The following is a 22,320-nucleotide window of genomic DNA, read 5'->3' on the forward strand; positions in this document are numbered from 1 at the left end:
ATCAAGTCTCGATTGCGTAGTTCTGGAAAAATGACGAAGGTTGGATTTTATAGGTAGGATTGGTGATAGTTACTTTCTCGTTCTCCAATATTCCAATCGTGGGATGAAGTTGGAGAACTGGCGGGAGAACTGTCCAATCATGGGATGAAGTTGGAGAATTGGCGGGACATCTGTCAGCTCGTGGAATGAAGTTGGAGAACTGGCGGGACATCTGTCAGATCGTGGGATGAAGTTGGAGAACTTGCGGGACATCTGTCAGCTCATGGGATGAAGTTGGAGAACTGGCGGGAGAACTGTCAGCTCGTGGGATGTAAGCTTTGAGCATGGGCTTTTTCATAGATAAGCTCTGAGCATGGGCTCTGAGCGTGGGCTTGTTTATAGTTGGGCTCTGAGCGTGGGCTTGTTTATAGTTGGGCTCTGAGCATGGGCTTGTATTGAATTGGGCTTTTATTGGGCCACATTTGTGGGGGCCGGAATATCGCCCTCTCTTTGTTACATGGGCAAGGCCTGTGTGGCAAAGAAGTATTAATATTTATGGTACTTGGTAGGTTAGTAAATTGGTAAAAAATGATGGGTGTTGAAGGCAAATAGGATTTTTTTATGTAGAGTTTGTATAAATTTGGAATTTGATATTGTTGAATTGATTGTATAATGGCGAAAATATGTAATGGCAGTTTGGTAAATATAATTTTGTTAGAATGGTTAAAGATGAAAGGCTATAGACTTATAGCCCACGGGCTTTTTGAAGGTTGTTATGGAGATCAAACTTAAATATATGGTTTGTTTTGTAGGGGGTCAGTAAAATGGGCTCAAATGCCATTTTCAAAAAAAGCCTCGCCCGGCCAAAATCAAAGCCAGAAAACCTCCTTTCTTCCTTCCAAGCTGGACATCAATGTATGCTATCAACACTTTTATTGTGGTATGGGTGTTAGTCATTGGATTTGGATTTTGGGGGTGGGATAGTGTGAATACATTTTGTCAGGCAAGTTGATACATTTGGTCTGTTTTCAAAGTGGTTTAATGTGCCAAGCCCCCACCACTAGTGGCACTTGCACCGGTCCATCATCACTGAGTCATTGATGCGAATGGGTTTAACCACATCGAATCTACTTAATTTGAAGATCCCCTACAACGGCAATTTGAAAAAATAGATTGTTATGAAACCAGTGGGGCAATTCGACCCCAGCGGCAATTTAAACTCTAGCGGCAATTCATGATCAAGTCCAGCGGTAATTCCAACCGTATAGTCGTAGTTGTCAATTCATGATCAAGTCCAGCGGTAATTCAAACTTCTGCGGCAATCTAAACTCGAGCGGCAATTCATGATCAAGTCCAGCGGTAATTCAAACTTCTGCGGCAATCTAAACTCGAGTGGCAATTCATGATCAAGTCCAGCGGTAATTCAAACTCGGGCGGCATCGACAGTTCAAAGATTCGGCATCACGGGATTGGCAAAAGTGATCGAAGCAACTGCTCAAAGAGATCGAGCAGCATGTCTTACACGTTGGGTCAGCAATTAATTAAATCCGCAACTTTCTTTTCCAAAAATTCATCGGTCGCGAAGCCATGACAACAATCAACTCTGAAATGGCCTTGAAGACACCTAAACTCATTTCGTCGATCAATTTAACAGCTTTAACAAGTACAGGCCGTTTAGTATACCATGCTTCACCCAATCTGGGCAAGAGATGCTTTACTACACAACGAGCTCCATATGTTATAGGGTCTTCCTTTAGCCTTCGGATCCCCGAGAACATGCCCGCACCCTCAATAGAAGTTCAAAAGCTAAATTCAGAAACGACATGACAAACAACTTGACACCAAAGCATTTGAAGGCATTAGCAAATATTGGCCATTGCATATCCTTCACATTTCCAAGAATAGGTAAAACTTCGGGACGGGACATCTTTCAGCCATGGAGTAAACTGCGTGAAGCTTCAACCGAACCAAAATCTGCAAGGATTTGAACCGTAGCTGGTAGGGAAGAATTAGGCCCCGACAAGTGCAGAAAAATTTCTTATATCATCAGATTAGGCAAATGAGAACCTATATGCTCTAATCCACATAATTTTTCGGAATGTGATTACAAGGATTCTTATGTATGAATGGAAGCACACCATGTAATCAAGGAATCAAAATGAGAGAGTTAGGAGCTTCTATTTCTATAGTGTATTGTAATGAAGCTAGCTTTAATCTAATTTCAATTGCTTGACAGAAATGCAAGAAGAGATACATTACATTACACTCGAACATAATAACAAGAATCAAGAAGCAATAAAGGGTGGAGTGAAGGGATGTCTTTTAGTGAATTGATGGAGGCTACTCGAACAAGTGATGATTCGTCAGCGGGAGAAGAAACGAGGACGTGTATTGCATCTGGTAATTGAATTTTTCACTGAATTGATCGGCTAGTTGATCAGCATGTTTCGATCCGCCAAATTCAAACTTCTAGTAAGTGAGTTCTGTTGAAGATAAACTAATAGAACAAGGTCGGTTGAAGATGCTGCAATTAATTTCCAAATTCGAATTCACACTTCATATATAACAAGGTCTCTTTGAAGATAACCTAATAAAAGGGCTGAAGCTTAAAGCGAATTAGGAAAGTGATTGTTGGGTCAAGTGTTGAAAATCTAGTCCTATTGGTATACGGCTCGAGTTAGAATATCTATAAAAGGAGAACTCGTGGGAGCAAATAATTATCGGACTTAAAAGATAGAGATAGCTAGAATTGAGAAGAGAAGAATAAAAGTTCAAATTATCTCCTTCGTGTTCTTGTTTTACTTTTGCAGTAAGGTATGTTTTTATTAACCGTTCACACTTTTTTTTTTTTTTTTATGAGGAATGTATATTAGGATTTGTATCTATGTAGTGATCGCGAGACAGTAAACAAGTGTTTAGATCTTATTATCAAAGAAAGAGAAGGATTAATCGATACTATTCTATTTTTTTGACAGTATTGAAAATATTTGATAATGGAGAAGAATTATAACTTGAAGAGGAGATGGGGTGATAAGGGGGATTTTAATATGAATAGGGTGGCGAAGGGAATTGATGCTGATAGTTTGAGAGCAAAGTATGATATCGGAGATGATGTTTCTATTGAGTATGTTGGTAGCGATATCGACAAAAAATGTGAAAAGGATGAGATAATTTTATTGTTTTCACATTTTTGGCTTGGTTGTAGTGTTCCATTTCGGAAATCAGTTTCCGAGTTATTAGCTCGATTGAGAGTACATCCTTTACAATTATCTCCTGGCTATTGGGCTATATTTGCCCGTGTAGCGAGAATTTGTAAGGTTTATCAAAATAGTATGTCGTCAGACTTTTTGTTTGAGTTATTGAAGCCTCTGCGGCAAAACAAGGCCTCTTCTAAAAGTTATGCATTGGGATATCATAACCATCACAACCAGAATTATCGGTTTTATGGGATGCCTTCGAACTACAAGAATGCGAAATTGTATGGTTTTAAGATTAAAGGCAATTGGAGGTTCGAAGATATTGATTATCCTAACAATATATCAGGTAAGATATTAACTTAATATTCTTATAATTATAATTTTAAATAGTTAGCATCACATTTTGATTATCTTGTTTTTTATTTATTTATTTATTTATTTTTTTTTTAGGGATTTTCTGAAGTTTCCAAATAAATCAGTGTTTAGCAGCGTGATGATAAAAAAGAAATTTGTTAGTTTGTTTAGCCATAATGTAGATGTCTATGATCTTTTCGTTTCAGCATATAGTAGATTATTATCATGATATAGAAACTAGACTGCTGAATGAGCCTAGGGAATTAGCACCTTACTGTGGCTCAAAGAAGAGAAAGAATATTATTGTGGATGATAGCAGTGAAAATGACGAAGAAGTAGAAGGAGATGACTCTGAGGATAGTGGACAAGAAAATATTAGAAAGAAGAAAAGAAGTGTACGTCCAAAAAAGAAGGAAAAGAAAACTGGGGATAACTCAAGTAAAATTGAAGAAGGGATTGATAGTCGAGAACTGGTACGTATATAATATTTCTTTTAAAATATCATATATGTAATACCTATAATATGTTTTGGAATGATGTTTCATTGTGACAGGTTTTTTGTCTTCCTGTACATAAAACTACTGATGTGCTTGATATTGATGATGATGATGATATCGATGGGGAAGCGATGACTAACAGTATATCTGAACTTGATGTTAGTGTTGATCTTGTTTCTGTGATTTAGAATAATATTCGTTATTGATTGTTTAATGGTTCTTTTGGTAATGTAGATGGAAAAAAGTTGACGATGGTGGAGATACAATGGGTTCAACTTACATTTGTCAAGATCAATTTTGGAGTGCCAACTCCTTTTGGTGGAAGTTGTATTGGAGTTCCAACACCTGTTGTTGGCACCAATGCTGGTGTAGCAACTTCTGCCGATGGCACCATTGCTGGTGTGTCGAGTTTAGTATCAACTGTTGTTTGCACTAGTGCTGGATTGCCGACTTCTGTTGTTAATACCGATGCAGGTATGTTAACATAAGTGTCAACGATTGTTGGTACAAATGCTGGATTGCCGACTTCTGCTGACACCGATGCAGGTGTGTCAACAGAAGTGTCTACTGTTGTTAGTACCGACATCATTGTTGGCTCAACTGTACCTTCTTCGTTGCAGCCAGGGATGAGCGGTAGTTCTACAACACCTATGCTCATCACTCCAGATGTGCAGGCCTTGGCAATTGAAGGTTAGATGTTGAATAGCTATTTAAATAGTATTTACTGATTATTATATATTATTATTTTAAATCCGTTTGTCTAATATATCAGATCTAGAGTTATTGTGTTTGGATTATCAACGGAGTGTAGATTTTGGAAAAACCGTTAATATGTTGAATTCAAAGCTTGCAGAGGTAATTTTTAGTGTGTGTGTGTGTTTTTTTTTTTTTTTTTTTTTTTTTTTTTTAAGGGTAACACATTATTTTTTCTATTAGGCGTCGAAGCTTGGGGATTGTGCTAAAGAAATCTTAGAACCAAAAGAAAATCATAAGATTAAAACCAGTGAATTGGCGAGATTGAGAAATATTTGGAAGGAGAGAGATCTCATCTTTCAGGAGAATGAACATTTGAGAGGAGTACTTATGCGAAATGAAGTAATTTTGCACGACTATGAGATGAAAATGAATATCATGAAAGCTGAAGTGTCGAAACAGAATCAAGAAATTGTTGTTCTCAAGGAGCAGAAGGTTTTGAGTGATGAAGTTGCGATTTTAAAATGTGAGAAATTGGAATTGGCAAAACTAGTTTGCGAGGCTGAGGGGATTAGAGGAGACTACAAAGTACTATTGGAAGAGAATGCATTTTTGAAGAAGGAGTTAGATGAATGTCATGAGAGGGTGGAAAATTTTAGAGTAGGGTGTGAAGAGAAGGATGATATAATTGAGAAGCATGTAGTTGAAACTAAGAAATCTGGGGCGTTGTTGCGTGAAGCATCGGCAAGTGTTGGACTTTGGAAATCAAGAGATTCTGAGAAACGGGAAAAATTGCAGCGGCTGTCAGATTATTATAGTATATGTTATAGTAAGTTGGAAGATGTATCTCCGTCGGATCTATTAGGTGTTCCAATTCCAGTGGAGGATAGCATTATGCCGCAACTTCTTAAGTGAAGTTTTTATTTTTTATTGTTATGATGATGTGAGGTTAGGTTACGGTTTTTTCTTTCTCGATTATATTTATTTTTTCCAATGTATTCATGATATTTGGTTTTTATCTATTTTTTATTAGATTGGTAATCATAATAGGTCGGTCAAAATATATATTAGTTGGGTAATCTGGCCTTGAGGTAGGTCGGCAAAATAGATATAAGTATTAAGAATAGCGTAATTGGGGTGTCACCGCCCCCATAATATAATAATAACGTAATGAAATTTGGGGTGTCGCCACCCCCATAACGTAATACAATTTGGGGTGTCGCCGCCCCCATAGTGTAATGATAACGTAATGAAATTTGGGGTGTCGCCGCCCCCATAGTGTAATGATAACGTAATGAAATTTGGGGTGTCGGCGCCCCAATAGTGTAATGATAACGTAATGAAATTTGGAGTGTCGCCGCCCCCATTGTATAATGATAACGTAATAAAATTTGGGGTGTCGCCGCCCCCATAGTTTAATGATAACATAATGAAATTTGGGGAATCGCCGCCCCCGAAGTGTAATGATAACATAATGAAATTTGGGGGGTCGCCGCCACCCCCATAGTATAATGCAATTTGGGGTGTCGCCGCCCCCATAGTGTAATGATAACGTAATGAAATTTGGGGTGTCGCCACCCCCATAGTGTAATGATAATATAATGAAATATGGGGTGTCGCCGCCCCCATAGTGTAATGATAACATAATGAAATTTGGGGAGTCCTCGCCCCCATAGTGTAATGATAACATAATTAAATTTGGGGAGTCGCTGCCCCCATAGTGTAATGATAACAAAATTTGGGATATTTGATAGCTAGTTAAAACGAAAGATGGATCGAATTTTATTGAATTATAAAATGATTACAATGAATGAAAAACAAACATTCAACGATAAAACTTTTTCAAATGAAAAGCATTCCATGGCTTGGCAAATTTTTCTCCGATGATTCGACGAAGGAAATAAGACCCTTTGGATGCTGGTCTATCAATAATGAACGGTCCTTCCCAATTCTCTGACAGCTTCCCAGATTCAATGAGCTTCTGTTTGCGGCTAAGTACCCAATCTTCTGGTTCAAAACTCTTGAGGCAAAGCTTTCTATCATATTTGCGTTTCATGGCTGCCTGATATTTTATTAGACATTGTAAAGCTTCTTCTCGAGTTTTATCAATTGAGTCTGCCACCAAAGTTAGAGATGCATCATTGTTACCAGTTTGAACTGCTTCTGTCCTTGTAGTTGGTGCAATTAATTCTGTCGGGAGGACAGGATCCATGCCATAAGCTAGATTGAAAGGGGAAAGATTGGTAGAATGCTTTGGAGTGGTGCGATAAGCCCAAAGCACTGCTTGCAACTCTTAAACCCAATTTCCTTTTGCTTCATTAAGCTTCTTCTTTAAAGTCGAGAGAATTGTCTTATTGGTTGCTTCTGCTTGTCCATTTGCTTGTGGATAATATGGAGCGGAGAAATTATGCTGAATTTTTAGTGAGGCGCAAAATTTGTGAATTTTTTCCGCATCAAATTGTTTACCGTTGTCAGAGACGATGTTAGATGGAATTCCAAATCGACAAACGATGTCTTTCCATAAGAAACGTCGTATATCTGTTGCTGAGATGTTGACAAGCGGTTGAGCTTCTACCCATTTAGTGAAATAATCAGTCGCAACCAATAAAAATCGTACACTTCCAGGAGCCTTTGGTAGGGGTCCCACAATATCCAAGCCCCATTTCGCAAAAGGCCAAGGGCTTATAATTGGGTGGAGTTATGTTGCTGGAAGTTTGCCCATATTTGCATGTTTTTGACATGGTATGCATTTTTGGGCAAATTCTGTTGAGTGTCTTTGCATGCTAGGCCACCAGTATCCCTGAGTCATGGCTTTATGTGCAAGACTATGTCCCCCAGAATGGTTTCCACAAAGTCCGGAGTGTATCTCTTCGAGAACTAGATGACCTTGATCTTTGGAAAGACATCTGAAAAGAGGACTGAAATTATTTGCTTTCCTATAAAGTAGGAGATTTCCTTTAGAATTTGGAATTATGACAAATTTCCAGGCATCTCTCTTAATTTTGTAGGAAAGCGATGAATCCTCAAGTAGAGTTCCATGTTGCAGAAATTCTAAATAAATAGGTCTCCAATCATCTGGTGAAGTGTCACCATCGATAGATTGGAGATCCAAATATGGTACTTCTGGAGAATTATCTGCTTCGTGGGACTCATCTTCCATATCAACATTGATTTGGTCGGCATCATGTGTGGGTGGAGAATCAGTCTCAACACGATGATCGGCCAAACCTTGATGGTCGGCTAAATCTTCTTGAGCTGCTTCCTCTGAGTGAGATTCTGAACTTGTACCGACCGATTGAGCTAGCTCTTCTCTCTTTCTTTTCCTTGTTGTTACGGCATTCACTTGCTCGAATTCGAATTTCCGAGATGTCGTCTGGAAATAGCATAGATGAGCAATATATAAGTTTTGAATATGTTCTTCTATGACAGTTATGCTTGGAAAAGGTTGGAAATCAATATAGATTTTTCTTTCATTGTTAACATCAACTGCAGCAGAGAGATAAGCTAAGGCATCGGCATGACGATTATCATTGCGAGAGCGCTGGTGAACAACAATGGATTTGAAATGAATGGATAGCTCATGCATTTTTTGGACATATGCAGCCATCCTATCATTTCGAGCAACAAAAGATCCGCCAAATTGATTCGCAAACAAGCTTTGAGTCGATGAATAACTTCGATTTTTTGTTGCCCCCCCAGTCAAGTGCGTTAAGCATTGCATAAAGAACCGCTTCATATTCAGCTTCATTGTTTGATGCGCAAAATCCGAGGCGAACAGATTTTTCAATTTTCTCGCCATCAGGTCGGATCAAAACACAACCAAGGCCTGAACCTAATTTGTTCTTGGAACTGTTCGTGTGTATAGTCCATAAAGTAGGGTCGGCACTTGTGGATGGATCGGCCGATCCTTGTTGTGGATTAGGAGGAGGTTCGTCAAACTTTTCTTCCATGGTCGGTATGTCATCGACAGGAAAATCGGCCATAAGTGATGCCATTGCGTGGCCTTTCTCAGATGATCGGGCTTTGTAGATGATTTCGTAGGCACTCAAATATGTTTCCCATTCTGCTAATCGCTCGAATCAGCATTTCAAGAACTTTTCTCAAGGGGGTATTCCGATGTAGACATTGATGATAATCGTCCCTTGAAAATAAGGCTTCAATCTTCGTGCACTATGGACAAGTGAGAGAGCTATTTTCTCAATCTGTGAATACCTTGTTTCTAGAGCTGTAAGGGTCTTACTTATGAAGAAAATTGGTTGTTCATTTTCATCATCAATGAATAAGACGACACTCACAACTATTTCGATGCCGCCAAATAGATGCCAATTGTTTGTCCGTGGTCGGACTAGCAAGAATTGGTGGTCGCATACTAGGTATTCTTTCATTTTCTCAAAAGCTACGTCCACACTCATCTGTCCATTTTGGGGATCCCTTAATGGCTTGGAAAAAGGGGTGGAGCCGATCTGAATATTTTGAGATAAATCTACCCAAAGCGGCTATCCTACCCGTAAGTTGCTGGATTTGCTTCTTGGTTTTTGGCGAGGGCATTTCAGTAATTGCATGGATTTTATCAGGGTTAGCTTCAATGCCTCGTTTGGTTATAAGATATCCAAGAAATTTTCCCGATGCTAATCCAAATGCGCATTTTGATGGATTTAGACGCATTCGAATATGCATCAGCCGATCAAAATATTTTTGCAAGTGATGAAGGTGTGATGACTCTTCATGCGACTTGATGACCATATCGTCAATATAAGCTTCCATAAACTTGCCTAAGAAGTCTGAAAATGATGTATTAATGAATTTCTGATATGTTGTCGTTGCATTTTTTAGACCAAAAGGCATTACCTTATAGCAAAATAAGCCTTGGTCTGTTATGAAAGTTGTAAGTTCTTGTTCATCTTCGGCTAAAGCAATTTGATAAAATCCCATTGAGGCATCCATAAAAGAAATTCTTTTAAACCCTGAGTGGCATCAACCATTTCAAAATCTGAAGGCAAGGGATACGGTGAACATGACATTTTTATTGACATCGATAAAATCAACACGATTCTAAGTTTCCCATTTTTCTTAGGAATTTGCTACTACATTTGATATCCATTTCGGATATAGTACAGGCCTAATAAAATTAACACTTAGAAGTTTGTCGATTTCTTCTTTCACTTTGAGCTTTCGATCGGGAGCCATTTGGCGAGGCTTCTGACGCACTGGCTTTTGTGTTTTGTCGATATCTAGCCTGTAACATGCAAGTGAAGGATCAATCCCAGGCATTTGTTCGACCGTCCACGCAAACACTGTGCAATTTTTCTTCAAAAGCTCAATGAGATTATCCTGTTCTTTCTTGGAAATTTCCACAGAAATAAAAGTGGTTTCTTCTTCCTTGTTGCCGATCTGTACTTCGAGGAGTCTGTCGATGGTCGGGGGGCCACCTAAACGCTGCTCTATAGCATTTACCCGGCCAATGGAATTCTGTAACTGCTACTTTTTCCCATCGACATTTAGGATGGTGTTACCCTTGACTTCCGAATCTTTATAATCTTCGAAAGTACGACTCATGGCACTTCAAAGCTGCTATCTGATCACTTCAAACTTTGCATACCCTACCATCACACCAGAACTTGATAGCCTGATGGAAAGTAGAAACGACAGCTCCCATTGAGTGAATCCAATCTCTTCCCAGAATGACATTGTAGGAGGAGTTACAATCCAAGAGAAGAAAATCAATTGTAACTTCCTTGTTCATTAATGTCACCGGAAGAGAGCATCTACCAACTGATGTTCTTCTTTGTCCCATCAAAGCCAATGATAGGATTTGGATCGGGAACTATCATTTTCTCGGGGAGGTTGAGTCCTTTGTAACAACGCTTGTAGATCACACTTGCCGAACTACCTGTATCGATCATGATTTTCTGCACACGATGAATTCCAACAAAAGCTTGTATTACAACGACATCATAATGAGGATGGTGCACTCCTATCGGTCATTGTCGGTCAACGAGAGGTCCTTCCTCATAAGTTTCAATTACCCATTCTGTGGAGAAAATCATATCCACTATAAACATAGTGGTGGCTGAGATCGATGATCTTGGAGTGATTGAAATTCTTCTTGGTACTGGTGTTAGACATTGAATCAACTCTGGCATGACCGACTTTGATTACATTGTGTGCGGTAACGACTAAAGCTTGTTTCGTTTTACCCAGGACATAATCCTGGAGCATACCCTTCGATCTCGATCAAACCTTGGATTCTACCCCTTAGAGATCGGCATTGTTCAGTTTCATGACCAAAATCATCGTGAAATTTGCACCACAGGGATTTGTCACGTGTAGCCTTAGTATCTTCGGAGAGAGGAAAAGGTGGAGATAAGATATTCTTTCCCTTAATCTTCTCATAGATAGCAGCGTACTTCTCGTTGAGGGCGGTAAGCTTTAACTCTGGAAGTTTCTTTTGTTCTTTGCCGTTCCATTGTTGTGGCCTACCATCACTCTTGGACTTTTGATCGGTTGTTTGTTGAAACTTCGGTTTTTTACTCTATTCCTGCGGCTTGCTTATTCGATCCCTATCTCTGTGAACTCGTGCCGATGCATCATCTTCAACTCAAATAAACTGTTGAGTTCGAGAGAAAAGTTCATAACGAGTTGTTGGGACGTCTTTTACAATAGAGTTGTAAATGCCGTCCCTATCATAATTAATGCCTTCCTTGAAGGCATAAATGACAATAATATCGATGCATCCGGGATTTCAACAAAATTCGAAATCTCGCAACAAACTTATCGAGCTTTTCTTCTTTTGTTGTTTAATAATCTTGAATAGAGAATCAATATGTTTCGTTCTTTCCAGTTGTGACGAAAATGTTCGCAAACTTGTAAGCCGACATCGAAGAAAATTGTGGATGGATCTTTCGGAAAGCATGTTAAACCATCTCATCGACTCAATTCTAATGAGTGTGGACGGGAATAACTTGCAAAGAAGAGCATCGTCGAAAGTCCATAAGATCATCTTGTTTCTGTAATTAACAAGATGCATCAAAGGATCTCCATCAATCTCATCATACTTTTTCAATTCGCCGCTTGAAGTCCTTGTGATGAACAATTGTTTGGATTCGGAGAGAGAAGGGAGAATCGATACCACTCTCGATAGCAAGATTTCGTATTTTATTTTCTCGTGACTCCTTATCATTTACAGCCTTCAGTATCATTTCGTGTAGACGTCGTTCAGAAAATGTTACATTCTCTTGACGATGGTCACGACTGAACTGTGGACGTTTTGGCCAAGATTTCTTCAGAGGAGGTGGAGTTAGTTCTCGTCGACCCATCCATGTAGGTGAAGGTGACCAAGCCAGTAGAGGAGTTCGGTTCCTTCGTCTCCTATGGTGAACATCGGGAGAATACGGACGGAGTTCTGGTCTGTCACAACCATTTTCTTGACCTGATGCAAGTGAGTCTCCATCTCCATGGCTACCATTGTCAACATACTTTGGCCGACAATGAGCTCTTGGATTGGGACTACAACTTGAGCGACTAGGTTGTGAACTGGAACTGCTTGGTAAATAGTCTTTCTTTGTCGAGATCGGGCGATACCGCCGCCAAGCGGCGACGAGGACTTGCAGTGACTTGCCTACCCCTTCTAGAGCTTGGGGTAGGAACTTCATTGGTTTTTCGTTGGTTGGGTAGTCTATCTTGCCGACCTATATGAATATTTTGCCGATCTCCCTTAGTACGGTTCGAATCGGTAAAACCGGTTTTCGTCATGAGATCTTTTGTGAGTTGGTGATCCCTGACAGGGTGGTCGGCATCAAGGTCGGCAGAGGAGCTTGTGGATTCGCTTACGATTACACTGGAAAGTGTAGGCTTTCGGCGTTGCATATTTTGTTTGCTCGAAGCCTTTCGTAAGTGACTCGCACGGTTTCTCTTGGTGCGGGAGTTTGTACTCGGAGTCTTTGACAGAGATTCTTCAGTGTTCAAACGATCCCAAACACTTTTAGCCGTGGACCCTGAATCATCTTCGAGAAGTTGACGCAGCTATTTCTTCAGATTGTTATTCTTGCTCTCCAATTGTCGGAGACGACGGTCTACCTGAGTTGATGGATCGGATATATGAATACCCACTCTCTCAGTCGCAGATGGCCGAGGACCATTGGACTTGGAAAGTGAATTCCCAACAGAAGGTGAATGCTGAACTTGTGCGGTAAAAGGGATACTTTCACCGTTGTTTGTTTTTCGAGAAGCCATTGACGTAACTTTTGTTTTGTGGTTGAGGGTAGGAGCAATGCATAAATATGAAATATGTTTCAAAGAAGATTTGCCAAAACACACCAAATACCGAGGGTTGGAAGTAATGTTTTTGGAGATGGTGAAAGAGATGGTGATTGAGGAAAGATGAGACTGGACTTCGGTTTTGAAGTTGCCTACGCATCTCCAAAGATATTGCTTGGGATCAAGTCTCGATTAGGTAGTTCGGAAAAATGACGAAGGTTGGATTTTATAGGTAGGATTGGTGATAGTTACTTCCTCGCTCTCCAATATTCCAATCGTGGGATGAAGTTGGAGAACCGGCGGAGAACTGCCTAATCATGGGATGAAGTTGGAGAATTGGCGGGACATCCGTCACTTCGTGGAATGAAGTTGAGAACCGGGCGGACATCTGTCAGATCGTGGGATGAAGTTGGAGAACTTGCGGGACATCTGTCAGCTCGTGGGATGAAGTTGGAGAACTGGCGGGAGAACTAGCGGGAGAACTGTCAGCTCGTGGGATGTAAGCTTTGAGCATGGGCTTTTTCATAGATAAGCTCTAAGCATGGGCTCTGAGCGTGGGCTTGTTTATAGTTGGGCTCTGAGCGTGGGCTTGTTTATAGTTGGGCTCTGAGCATGGGCTTGTATTGAATTGGGCTTTTATTGGGCCACATTTGTGGGGGCCGGAACACTAGCCAACCATCAGATCAAACAGAATCTTACCCACAGATCTACCTCTAAAAAACCAAACAAATGAATTGAAAGGGGCGAAAATGTCATTTTGTTTTGCTAAAGAAAAAACCCATTTTTTTTCTTCCTAGCTTTTTCACCCAAAAAAAAAACTCGTTCTTCTTCTTCTCGAGGAAATCTCGTTTTATTTTTTTGACTCCCATCGTAAAGGTTGTTAGGCAGACTCCCATCATAAGTATTTCTTGTTAGGCAAACCAGTCAAAGAAGCCATGATGTTTCTCTCCAGAATTGAGTGCCAATTCAAAGCCCTCACCGTTTCTTCTTCAAATTATGGTCATTTTGAGGCTGCTGATTTGAACGAGAAATTCGAGGAAAATGTTGATGTAAGTGATCACTACATTGATCTATTTTAGCAGAAGACAGGGAACTGAAGCTTAAACTTTTTCGGAAGTATAGTGGATATTTGGGAGGTCTTAAGCAGGAATTTATTAAGAAGAAAAAGAAAGGGAAACTCCCCAAGAAAGCTAAGCAAAAGTTTTTACGACTGGTGGAGTAGGCACCACAAATGGCCTTACCCATCGGAATCGCAGAAGCTAGCTCAAGGATTGGTAACATGCCTTATTAGTGGCTGGAAGGATTCTACATTTCTAGACAGCTCGACCATAGATGTCGTTTCTGAATGCGAAAAATCTTGTACAGTTAGCGTATCACTTTTGGTTGAAAACTTCCACAAACACTGGTTTATGTAAGTAATGTTATATGTGTTCAAGTTCAATGCTCGGTAAATGGCCTTATAGATGCAATCAAGTACATTCTAATGCTCTGCCTCCCTAAAATTTTCCTTTAAGTACCTATGTCACACTGCATTTGTTTGTGTAAGTTGTCACCAATGCATACTTTTTTATGAAGAAGAGTTAATTTATACGGGAACTATAAAAAGTCTTGTAACAATTATATGTTGTGTTATAAGAAAAAGATCAAAACAAGATTTCCATGAGAACTATAATGGGAGAATGGTTAATCTATTTTAATCTTTATATGATTCCCCAGTTGTGAAGAAAAATAATTGTATAGAAGAGTCAATAAATTCAATACAAAGCAATTGAAGAGCTTTAGTTACTTTTTAGTGAACTTTTGGTGGTTGCCACTGTTGCAAGCGATGATGTGGTGCAAGTGTTTTTTCTTTGAATCTGTAGATGGGTATAGCGAGTTGAATACTAGGTGCAACGAGGCATTTCTGTGGGGCATTTTTGCAAATTTAGACATGTTCTGGTATATTTTACAAAAACTAGCATGAGATGGGGATATTGTCGTGGCTTCACAAAATTAAGTCTTAAGACCTGACATGTTACACACTTGCGTAAATACAGTATCCCATGTTCTGTGTACAATCGTAACCAAATGATGCTTGTGACAACAATTAAAAGAATACTTTAGAACAATAAACAGGAGCCCTTCAAATTAATAAATCAGTTCATCATGCTCAGGAATATCTCCATTGCAGTAATGCAAATCCCACAATCAAAGTCCAACACACTTTGTCTACCACATTGTCTCACATAACCAAAAATAATTGAATGATTCAGCACTAAAAAAAAACCAATAACAACACTTATTATTGCTCGGCATCCCCCTCCATGCGAAAAAAGCAGCACACCCCTATCAAAGTTCAACACCGCTACTGTCAAAATTCAGTATCTCATCCCATTGCTAATTAGTCATTTGCTCGCTAAAAGTAGCCTGCAAGTAAAATACATGTTAAAAGTTGACAACAAATATCCAATATTAAATTTACGAAAAAATAGAACACGTTATTACGTTTTGAATCTTGTCCGGACAATTTCTTGAGTCATGTTTTGTAATCTTTTGGACCTTCCATTCTTTTCTTCTTGGGCTATCTCCCTACCAGACTTTATTCTCTTATTTCTCCCCTTTGTTTGAGAAATGTTGGGGTTCAAAATTAAAACTTGTGAAACAAAGGGTAAGAGGTTAAGCTTAAAATTAAATTTAATCGCGGTAAAAACAAGTAATAAGAAAATACCTCTACTACATCAACTTTGACTTCTCGTTAGTTGAAGCCACCTCTTTAGTAACTCCTTTAGTAGCTCCTTCAATGAGAGTTTCCTTGCACTTGGCAACTCCAATTGATAGTTCACTCATTTTCTCTATGAAAAATGTGTAACTCTCAACATTAGTTGCTGCATCATATGCCAATTGAGTAGCAACCTTAATGCAATGGGAAACTCTTAAAGCCTCTTGGTTTCCATGACTGTTCACTAATCCACCATCAAACATGACCCTGTAAGTGTTTGCCTTTTGAGTCCGCCTCTTCAAAATAAAGTGAGCTGGAATCTCTTCGACGTCATACCACAGAAAAATCTTCAAAAGATGAGCGCAAGGTATACCCATAAACTTGAAATACTTACATTCACACTCAGCCTCCAAGGTTGTTCTATCAAAACTCACTTTCCAAACATTGGTATTCTAAGGCTTTCTTGATTTCAAGAAATAAGTTCCATTTCCGTTCCTGTCAACCACCTCTTCAACAATTTTGTAGTAGTTTCTTGCATTTTCCACCTGAAACTTAAATTTATTAAAAACATTTATTGTGTACACTTTGCCAGCATGCTTCAAAAGGAACTCATTTCTACCCACATTGCGGAATTTATGTTCAGTGTTGTAATCAAAGTCTCTTTCATGCTTGGCAATCAATCCCAAACTTCTTTTGTTACCATGAACAAATTGCATGAGAGTAGTCGTCGAACTAACAAAGTTATCATAATAAGAGTTCATTGATTCACTCTGTCCAGTTGTGTTCATTCCAGCAAAGAAGGTGTCTAAGTGATAAACCCGAACCCAATTTCTTCTTAACTCATACATTTCATTCAACCAACTATGCTCCACCAAATCGTATTTTACCATCAGTGCAGGCCACTTGCTTTCAAAATCATCTATCCTATAGGATTTAAGAACGAAATTTAGCTCTGTCGCAAATGTGTTGTTTTTATGGTAGACATGCCCTAACTTCTCTGAAAATTTATTTGAAACATGCCAAAAACAATGACGATGTCGTGTAGAGGGGAATACCTTAGCAATCGCTCCAGTCATTGCCTTGTCTTGATCAGTGAGAATCGAAGTTGGAGGGCGACCACCCATAGCTGCAAGCCATGTCTAAAATAACCACACAAATATTTCCTCAGCCTCATCAAGCAATAATGCACACCCAAATTGAATAGATTGCAAATGGTGGTTGACACCAGTAAAAGGAGCAAAAGGCATTTCATAAATATTAGTCCGGTAAGTTGTATCGAAAGATACAACATCTCCAAAGTATTCGTACTACACCCGAGACCGTCCTTCAATCCAAAAAAAAATTAACTGCGGTACCACTTGGATCTAGTTGAACAGCGTAGTAGAATTGAGGATTTTCTGCGCTCTTTTGCTTAAAATAATCAAGTACAGCCGTCGTGTTATTTTCTTTTGGTTTCTTTCTTGTGGTAGAATAGTTTTGACACATCTTTAAAGTAAGCCCAATTGCATCCCCAGAGAAAACTGATGTAACTTTTGCCACTGGTAAACCCTCATTATCAAAAATCTCTGTCAGGTTCTGTGCTGCTTCTGGCATAGATTTCTTTGACCTCATTGAACCCCTCTTGCACGGAGAAACCAAGCCATGACTATGGTTGTTTTCAACCAATGTAATTGTGTATATATTGTCGAGTTTTTTCTTTGCCAATCTCATTCTTGCTCTACAATCACACCTGACAGTCGAAGTGTTTCTTGATGTTCCTGACACTCCAATAGACACATCTTCTTTTTTGTTATGGATCCCCTCACGTGAACAGACCAAGAGACCACTAGAAGGTACGTCCACATGTGATTGTCTCTTAACTGCACTCCTAACACGCGTTTCAAATCCCTGTTGTCGACCATACTCTTTGTAGTATTTCTTCGCTTCCTCGAAACTGTTAAACGACCTCCTTACATACGGTGCTTCTGACAATTGTATGTCTTCGTTTGTGGCTTCAATTGGAGAAGAATCGGGAACATCGGAAGCTCCATTCAAAGTCATTTCTGGTACCAAAAAAAAACAAATAATTAAATAGAGAAATGGAGGCGAGTACAACTTAGAAAAAACATACAATCAGTTCATCAAGGACACAATTTTTAGAGCCTGAAAACCTCATTGGATTGAATGGCTAACTACCCTACTGGACTCGATGAGTTCCAGAGAAGGCAGAATGATGTAAAATGCTTAACATATATACCATGTGCAATTTCTTGCTACACAAATTCTCATCAGTACGTAATGTTCAGCTAGACAACTATTGGTCAAAATTTGTTAGAATAATTTAGTGTATTTGCTTAGATCAAAGATACAACAGGGGTCTTCCTCTGGTTTCCTTCATAATGGTCATTTTGATAGTTACAACGCATCGTCTTTTACAGCAGGGGACGACTATACATATATATATTATGGTTGGATAACTAACGAAACAAGAAATACTTACGATGGGAGTCTGCCTAACAACCTTTACGATGGGAGTCAAAAAAATAAAATGAGATTTCCTCGAGAAGAAGAAGAACGAGTTTTTTTTTGGTGAAAAAGCTACGAAGAAAAAAATTGGGTTTTTTCTTTAGCAAAACAAAATGACATTTTTGCCCCTTTCAATTCATTTGTTTGGTTTTTTTAGGGATAGATCTGGGGGTCAGATTCTGTTTGATCTGATGGTTGGCTAGGTATGTCAAGATAGTATGTTAGAATAGTATGTTGACGTAGCCGGCCCGATATATATATATCGGGCCAGGATACAACCACAGGCACTGTAGCCACATTATAACCACAGTCTATCCAAGCCATTCTATTCACTTAAATCTAACGGACGTGACTTATAATCCAATCTTCAATTTTCATTGAGAAAAAAAGGAGGGTAATTTTGGAAAGAAAGTTTGATCCAATCCAAAAACGCATTCTCCCCAAAATTAGATCGACCCATTTCTCTGAATTCTGAAACACATTCTTCTTCCCAGAACCACTCCTCTCCCTCTCTTTCTCTAAAATCAGGTACTCCCATGCATAATTTAATCTCTCAAATGAACTTGGTTTATGTGCCTCCCATAGTTTTATCATTGAACCGACTTCTGCTCGATGTTTACATTATTAGAACCTTAAATTTTGTAGTTAGATTACAAAGAATTATTTGGGCAAAATGAGAGAGTTGCTTCAAAAATAAAATAATTTTTCATTGGATTTCAACTAAAATACAATACAGAGCACTTGTACAAACTACTACTGAGAGTTGGCTCAAAACAAAAAAAAAACAATTTTTAACAGACTACTTGGAAGTAGCAACCAGGGTGTGCGAAACTAACATGGGCACATTTGGATGAGTAAACAATTGCATTGTTTCATTCAATATACTCCCAAGTCATAAGCATCTACCCATTCGCCACCAATGTGTGCTGAAAAGTATATACTCCATAGCTCACCACTAAAGTTGCTCGGGTGAAATGCTCCCAGTCACTAACATGTTGCCCAACCTTGCTAAGTGGAATATTTACCATGCCAAACTTGATGGTTGCCATCCATTGAAGGGGCAGAAAACCAACATCACTATATCAGTGAAAGTTTCTCCTAAAGCTAGTTTCACGTGAACATAAAGTTTAGCACTCTCGATGTCGCCATTCTTTACTAAATTGTTCCTGTCATCATCAAATAGGTTGATCTATCCAATATTCCCCATCATTTTCACCTCCATTCGGCAGGTTAGAGCCAATGCAATCAATGACCTCACCCACCACATCACCTCTTTTGTACAACATATTAAAAACCAACGAAACAAATGTAGGAAACAATTGCAACAATTACAAAAAATACAAAAAACTAACCAAACTCATCTCCAGTTGCAAATAGTTGCAACAAATCCTATTGATTTAATCAACCTAACAAAATTGAAATCAACTAATTTATTGTGCGGATTTGTATCGATTTAAGAGAGAAATTAAAGAGAGAGAGAGAGAGAGAGAGAGAGAGAGAGAGAGAGAGAGAGAGAGAGAGAGAGAGAGAGAGAGAGAGAGAGAGAGAGAGAGAGAGAGAGAGCTCTACAGTTACCTATGTGAGGAGTTTTTCAGTGAAGAAGAAGGTGTTTAGAAATGGGTCGATCTAATTTTGGGGAGAATGTGTTTTAAGTTGCGGTCAAACTTGTTTTCCGAAATTATCCTCCTTTATTTCTCAATGAAAAATGGAGATTGGACTCATGTCAATTATATTTAAGTGAATAGAGGGTTAGGATAGACTGTGGTTATAATGTGGCTACAGTGCCTGTGCCTATATCCCTCCATATATATATATATATATATTGTATAATTTGTGGCTAAGAATTGTTAACTTCAATTAAACAGGAATGTATGGATTTGGTTATTATATTAAAATAAGTCATGATATATGATTTCCATGCATGGGAGAAACGGGTTTTGAATACTAGGAGGTACAACACCCTTTCTATTTCTCCCCACCTAATAATTTTGCAAGGTTATAAGTCTAACTTTAATGTGCCGCGTGAGCATAGCCTAACTATTAGTTTTGAACCATTTTCTTGGTGTATAAGGATACTACATGAACACGAACCCTTCTATTAAATTTGATAAGTACTCAAATGGGCACACACTTTGTTCTAATATTGGTGCGTGTTGTTTGGTCCTGTTCAAGTCATGAATTTTGTTTGATTTGAAGACGAATTTCAGTGTGTTTAGAGATTGATATTGGTTTTCTTTAAAGCACGTTAAGTAAGTGTTATCCACCCTCTTTCAAACTAAAAAAGCCCCATAGCATTTCGGTTTATGTAGAAGGAGTTACACCCTTCGGAAGTTGGCACGACAGAATTTTCTAACTACAGAAATCCGGTTTGTGCCTGGTTTGGAATAGAGTTTTCACCTAGTTAGGGTCAGATTCAAACTCTCGCCAAAATATGAAAAAGTGAGTTTTCTGAGTCTTCTTTCCGAGTTCTGTGGAGGTAGATATGATGTCTGGAAGTTTGGTTGATAGAAAACAGTGCATCAGAAATCAGTTTCTGCGTACTATGTTTAAGTCCAGTTTTAATTTAGTTAGAGTTTGAACTAGTTTTTTTATGAAAACAGAAAAAAGTAAGATCTGGAAGTCTGCTTTCTATTCCAATTGGCCTCATCGCATTTCGAGACCCATGGAATTAATTATGTCATCTGGAAGTTTGACTAGTAGAAAATAGTGCGTCAGAAATCAGTTTCTGCGCACTGTGTTTGAACCTAGTTTTCGCACATTTAGAATGAGATTGAGTACTTTTGTAAAACATAAGAAAGTAAGTTATGTGTGCTAGCTTTTCAACACAAAAAGCCTCGATGTATTTTGATACCTGTGGAAAGAGTTGTGCCATTCGGAAGACAGTTCGTTAGAATTCTAGTTTGCTGAAAATTAGGATTTTTACCGTTTTCGACCTAAGTTTTCTTCTAGATGGGCTGAGGTTGGGAATTCGAGTTCTACATGAAAACGTAGGTCTACATATCCTAGTTTCTAAATAATTAAGTTATATGTCATTTGGATGAATGTAGGAAAAACTATTGCTTTGACAAGTTGGCTAGAAAACCTACCGTGTTATCCTTTATGTGCGTGAACCTATTTTGGGAAATATGTCTAGTAATGAATTAAGAGTCTCTTAAACTCTTCTTGGGTGTTTTATATAGTGTTTGTAACCTACTTTTAGACTGTGGTTTTATTTGGAACCGACATGGTTCATAAGATCGTTTTTTTTAGAATCAAAAGTAGAGAAATATCCATTTGTGAGTTTTTGGATTTAAAGGTTCATAGTGTATCTTTGGGTATGAAACTTTATGTATATGATTGTGGGAGTATTTGAAACTTAGGGGTCGTTTGTTTTTCTGAGCCTATGAATGCTAAATGCTGATTGTTGAATTCTAAAAAACATGTTTGTTTTCTGTTAGAATAACCTGGCTCTGAAGGCTGAATATAAATCATTCGGACAATTTTACTCATACTATCTATTTTAAACACTAACTTGATTTCTTGTTAAACAAAATATATATTATATTTGAGGAGAAGAGATGGATTATCGAAAAAAATAAATGATAAATAAATTTATTTAAAATATGCTTGCACAAATATATTTTAACGGTTTTATTTTCATATTTTGTTTATTTTCAAAATATATATATGTAATTCTATTTTTAACAAAGTGGATATCATTCACCCAAAAAAAATGAAAAAACCTGTGACGCCAACATCAAATTTTGAAGAACCTATTTTGAAACCATAAAAGTCAAGGTAAGAAAGTAGATGGGTTCTTAAGATTGGGTTCTTAAGAAAGGGCAAGAAGGGACTTTTTTGTTTCAAGTATTAGAATTCAGCATTCAGAAGAAATTTTGGTGCTGAATGCTGAATGCTAAAAGTACCACTTAATGCTTAAACTACTTAAAAAAAACAAACAAGTTTTTAGCCTCTGAATACTTAAAACTTAAGTTTAAGAGGCTCTGAATGCTGAATTCAAAAAAAACAAACAACCCCTTATTGTATATGATTCTATATAGTATAAATTATTGTTTTCCTTAAAAGTACATACAAGGATGTTGATATTTATTGGTTAAGAGCTACGTAAAGCTTGATTCTAATCTTGAAAGATTGGATACGT

The sequence above is a fragment of the Coptis chinensis genome, chromosome 5 (genome assembly GCF_015680905.1).
Source record: "Coptis chinensis isolate HL-2020 chromosome 5, ASM1568090v1, whole genome shotgun sequence".
NCBI classification, from domain to species: domain Eukaryota; kingdom Viridiplantae; phylum Streptophyta; class Magnoliopsida; order Ranunculales; family Ranunculaceae; genus Coptis; species Coptis chinensis.